Below are 6,233 nucleotides of genomic sequence, written 5' to 3' on the forward strand. Positions count from 1 at the left end.
TTAAAGAGGACGATGAAGTGCAGATTATGGATAACTTTAGTGCTCAAAGTTGCTACGATTTACTAGCAGGTGAGTTTGATGTCTGCAGCTTTGAGAATCATTTATGGGAGAATTGAGTTCCACACAAGGTTAGTTTCATACTATGGCTTGCTTTCATAACTCTTTACCTACTAGGGATATGTTGAGACATAGAGCTGTGGATATTGACTGGCGAATGCGTTCTTTGCAATACCGAGAGTGAATCTACAGTCCACATGTTATTGCACTGCTCTTTCTCTTTCGCAGTCTGGGGTTATTTCATAAAATCTTTCAATATTTCATGGCCGTTACCTAGCTCTTTGCTGCAACTTTTCGATGCTTGGAGACCAATGTTTTGAAGGGAAGAGGAGGAGAAGTTTGGAAGATAATGCACTATGCGATTTGTTGGACGTTGTGGAATGAAAGAAATGATCGTGTTTTTGGTGTAAGGAAGAAAAGTGTGGAGGAGGTGATTGATCTTGTTAAACACACGGTGGGGCTTTGGTCTTGTGATACTGACACTTTTAAGTTCATTAATCTCAGCCACGTATGGGGTGACTGGGAACTCCTTATGTCTACGTAATGGCCTTTTGGCTCTGTAATGTGTTTGTATTGGCTTATGCTGTGTTGTGACCTTTACTCTCTGTAATGGTCTTCTTTTCTTTAATATAAACTTTCTGTTCGAAAAAAACATAAGTATGCTAATTAATATTGACTAGTCTTACGTCCGTGCGTTGCATGGGTCCAGGTTAATTGTCCCATTTCCTACCAAACTTGTGCACCTCCCCATAAGTGTGCTATCGAGCTTATTAATGTATCTTATTCAACGTAGATATGCTCACTAAATCGGAGCTATTGTGCATGCCAACCTTGCAGCTGTTACATATAGCTGCAGTAAAAAGAGAAAATATGGGTTAGCTACAAAATTGTTACGTGAAGTACTGGAAAATTCTAGTGTGTACCTGTGCGGTAACGGCATGGACATTTTCACTTTCGGTAGTGCATATAGTGAGTGAACATACCTCATTTTTTCAATTTCATTTCCTGTAATACCTATGGATTGCTTTGGTTTATTCATTCTATGGACGTGTTGGCTTGCTTCTTCCACACTAACCAATTTAGTGTACTGAATATCTTTGCACATCGTTGTCTCTCCCTTTGAGCTTCTTAAGCTTTCAAAGTCTTATTCTTCATTTGATAATATGGATTGAATTATACCTTTTTTTATGTTGATGAAGCATTTTTAAAGTTGGCTGTGAATCCTGAATTCCAACCCAGAACATGAAAGAGACTTGAGGTGTGGTGGTGTCCTTGGACCAAAGATGGTAAAGATGAGGTTTATAAAAAGTTCATCCATTTCATACAGTGTGTTTTTAGATTGGTGTTAGTTTGTTCAAATCTTATTTTTAAAATATTTGAATCCTTTTTATTTTTCTTTTCCTGTCATGTGTTTGATTCACTCTTACTTTAAATTTGATGTTGCTGCAGGAGTTGCTTGCCTGTAAGGTCACTCCAAAATTGATGTCCTCGATAATCTCACTAATGATAATGCCCGTGACTTGGTCTACATCGTGCATTTCTACAAACAAATGGAGGGAATAGTATCTCATCCTTATATCTCATCCAGGGCCTATTTAATCAAAAAAATGATTGTGCAAATTAGTCTATAGTTGCCAAAGCTTGGAACCAAATAAAGAAAATGCTTCCAACTTGAGTAATCCCCTCATTCTTTTGTTATGTAATGTTTGTAGGTATTTCTGTGTTCGTCAACTCAGTCTTCCTTACCCACATATCCAGACTCTAGGTGTTAATGCGATTTGATATCATAGGAATACTATTGATCGGCATGCCATCTTGCTGGGATATTTGATTCGGCCAAAGACATTTTTATATGGAGTCAAGGCATAAAGATTCAAAAGGGACGTTAAAATTAGATTTCATGAAGTAAAACACAATTATTAAAGTATTTCTTAGGGTAACGTTTTTTTGTTACTTCTCCTTCCTACATCTTGCTTATCTTCATGTTTTTCAAGTATTGAGTACGTTCACCAAAACAACAGTTGTTTGCAAATGCACAATGTCGCAAATGGCATTGAAGATCAATGAAGGCGATATATGCTTTTACCTAAAATCAACCTTAGTGAACTTACATGGTCGTTTCTGATCCAAACATTGCACGAATGCGGGGCAGGCGATTCAAATATTAGAAGAGACGTTAGTGACTGGTTGTGAACACTCTAAAGTAGAATTCAGATTGTTTAGAATGAGATAAGGTGTTGCAATAAGGTCTGAAAAAATCATAGGCACTAATTCAAATAAGTATAAAAATAAATAAGAGTGATAAATTTGTGGCATGAACTCCCCTCATAAATTTTTTATTTAGAATCTTTCGGGTGTTGTAGCAGAAAAGAAATTGTTACTTTTCTCGTGTCTTTTATTATTCTCTGTTATATCTATACATAGCCCCGTCAAACTTAACTCTTTTAACAGGTTACTTAGACATAATGAGACGATCATAGATTGAGGTCCATTTTGAATCATTGAATAAGGAGATACCTCTCAGTTTGTGCGCATAGGTGGTAAGCTCTTCAAGTTATTACAATGAGCTGCATATATGCTTGTCCCATCAATCCCTACATCCTTGAGATGCATGTCTAGCTGTCGCATCAATCCAAACATAGTAGCCTGCAATCTTCTGCATGAAATATTGTATTTATAAGAAGATCAAGACTATAAATTGTAAGTCCTGCAACTACAGATATTAGACTCACAACTGTGAATTTGTTCCCTGACTTGCTTATATCTAATTCATACATGAACAATTTTCAAATCAAAGTTCAGTAATGAATAGAAAATAAATATATGTACCTTTCTCAAGGAAAGACATGAAAATTTCACAATCTTCTTCACGTGGAAAAACCAAAAGAACTTTGCAGCTCATGTTATAAAGGCAACGCCGAGTTTGTCAAAAAAAAAAAAAAAACATTGTTGGAGGCGCATTGAGACTCTTAAAATGCTACTTCAACCCTCTTGGCTGAAGTAGTGTTATCACAACGAAGTTAGTCCAGAAAATACACAAATAAAGAATAACACACAATAAATCAGTCCAAAATATTTTTAGAATGGCTTCTTCATACCTTGAAGAAATTCTCCGGTCACCATTCCAGAAACAAAACAGACCAGGTTGCCACTGCTACAGAGTTGCCAATCCAGATTGTGTGAGTTAAGCACCACATGACTTGCGCAACTACCTAAAGAAAAAATTCAAACATATTAGATTGTTTATTGCACCTTAAACTGAAATGTTAACTTGTACCGGTAACGGTTTTTAAAACTAAGTTTTGTTTTCCAAAACATGTTACACCCGTGAAATACAACAGAAGCATATGTGAAAACCTGCAAAAAGTTCAGACTTTCTATTGCTACCAAACTAAAAACATGAACATTCAAAATTCTCCCATAAAAGACTGTTGGCAGTAGATGAAATTACATAAGAAGGTCAAAAAAGAATGTGTAATCAAAATGGTGAAAACAGATTCTTATAGATTTTGCCCAGTCTAAAGCATCTCACGTGTAAAACTTGAACTAAATTCTTATGGTAATAGTTATCAAAAGGAACGCAGGTTGTACCTTATTGCTCAAGGCATAGAACCACTCCAAGAGCATCAAATTGATTCCTGACAGCTCTTTATATCCGCATCGTAGATGATATATCAGGATTGCATAGATCCCCAAGAATGCCCCATAACCAAGTGCATCCATAGTCTAGCTTTCCATTGCCACAAATAACCTGACACACGATATAATGATCATAGATTTAAAATGTAATTACTTACTTAGCTAACACATTTAGCATAAACTTTGCAATCAATTACGAAATAACTTATTCTAATCTTTCCGACAAATTTGAAGGAACTTACCAAATAGACATGGGGCAAGATCATGCCTCAATCTGAAAGAAAGCTCGAGTGAAGACAGACAAAACCATTGAAGGTGTTATCGTATCTGGCTCATTATTATTGTTAAGCTACTAAATTAAAATTCAAACGAAAAGAAACGAAAGAAGATGGACTCCGTGTAAGCGTGTTTGCCTAGCTATTAGGGTTTTCTTTGTGCACTTTCGTTAGGTTTTTATTGATATCTTTGTATATACCTGCAAAATAAAATAAACCAATAATCAAAAAACAACTAATAATCATAACTAATATTGTGAGAGAGAATGAAAAAGCTGCATGAGAAAGAATCAGAGAAGAAGAAGAGATTTGTTAAGAGAAAAGGGGAGAAAATAGGCACAGTGGAGACGGTAAAAAGAGAGGAGAATAGAATTAGGGTCCTATCATTGTATGGCGTGCTCCGTTTGTGTAGTGGAGCAAAGGATAATCATCACCTTAAGTGATTGGTGTGCACGAAAAATTACAAAATAAATTGAAAACTCTGAATTCTTATTGGTCGGGGGCCAGGAGCTCTAGAATTCAAGCTTTTGGCCTAACTTTCAATGTGAGGCCAGTATTTCGGTCTCAAATTATATATACAATCTCCCATAAAAGACAGTTGGCAAAAGATGAAATTAAATAACAAGGTCAAAAAAGAATGTGTAATCAAAATGGTGAAAACAGATTCTTATAGATTTTGCCCAGTCTAAAGCATCTCACGTATAAAACTTTGAACTAAATTCTTATGGTAATACTTATCAAAAGGAACGCAGGTTGTACCTTATTGCTCAAGGCATAGAACCACTCCAAGAGCATCAAATTGATTCCTGACAACTCTTTATATCCGCATCGTAGATGATATATCAGGATTGCATAGATCCCCAAGAATGCCCCATAACCAAGTGCATCCATAGTCTAGCTTTCCATTGCCACAAATAACCTGACACACGACATAATGATCATAGATTTAAAATGTAATTACTTACTTAGATAACACATTTAGTATAAACTTTGCAATCAATTACGAAATAACTCATTCTAATCTTTCCGAAAAATTTGAAGGAACTTACCAAATAGACATGGGGCAAGATCATGCCTCAATCTGAAAGAAAGCTCGAGTGACGACAGACAAAACCATTGAAGGTGTTATCGTATCTGGCTCATTATTATTGTTAAGCTACTAAATTAAAGTTCAAACGAAAAGAAACGAAAGAAGATGGACTCTGTGTAAGCGTGTTTGCCTAGCTATTAGGGTTTTCTTTGTGCACTTTCGTTAGGTTTTTATTCATATCTTTGTATATACCTGCAAAATGAAATAAACCAATAATCAAAAAACAACTAATAATCATAACTAATATTGTGAGAGAGAATGAAAAAGATGCATGAGAAAGAATCAGAGAAGAAGAAGAGATTTGTTAAAAGAAAAGTGGAGAAAATAGACACAGTGGAGACCGTAAAAAGAGAGGAGAATAGAATTAGGGTCCTATTATTGTATGGCGTGCTCCGTTTGTGTAGTGGAGCAAAGGATAATCATCACCTTGAGTGATTGGTGTGCACGAAAAATTACAAAATAAATTGAAAATCCTGAATTCTTATTGGTCGGGGGCCAGGAGCTCTAGAATTCAAGCTTTTGGCCTAACTTTCAATGTGAGGCCAGTATTTCGGTCTAAAATTATATATATAATCTCCCATAAAAGACAGTTGGCAGTAGATGAAATTACATAAGAAGGTCAAAAAAGAATGTGTAATCAAAATGGTGAAAACAGATTCTTATAGATTTTGCCCAGTCTAAAGCATCTCACGTGTAAAACTTGAACTAAATTCTTATGGTAATACTTATCAAAAGGAACGCAGGTTGTACCTTATTGCTCAAGGCATAGAACCACTCCAAGAGCATCAAATTGATTCCTGAAAACTCTTTATATCCACATCGTAGATGATATATCAGGATTGCATAGATCCCCAAGAATGCCCCATAACCAAGTGCATCCATAGTCTAGCTTTCCATTGCCACAAATAACCTGACACACGACATAATGATCATAGATTTAAAATTTAATTACTTACTTAGCTAATACATTTAGTATAAACTTTGCAATAAATTAAGAAATAACTCATTCTAATCATTCCGACAAATTTGAAGGAACTTACCAAATAGACATGGGGCAAGATCATGCCTCAATCTGAAAGAAAGCTCGAGTGAAGACAGACAAAACCATTGAAGGTGTTATCGTATCTGGCTCATTATATATACAATGGTGAATTTTGGACCAGTATTTCGGT

The sequence above is a fragment of the Papaver somniferum genome, chromosome 9, assembly GCF_003573695.1.
Source record: "Papaver somniferum cultivar HN1 chromosome 9, ASM357369v1, whole genome shotgun sequence".
Lineage (NCBI taxonomy): Eukaryota > Viridiplantae > Streptophyta > Magnoliopsida > Ranunculales > Papaveraceae > Papaver > Papaver somniferum.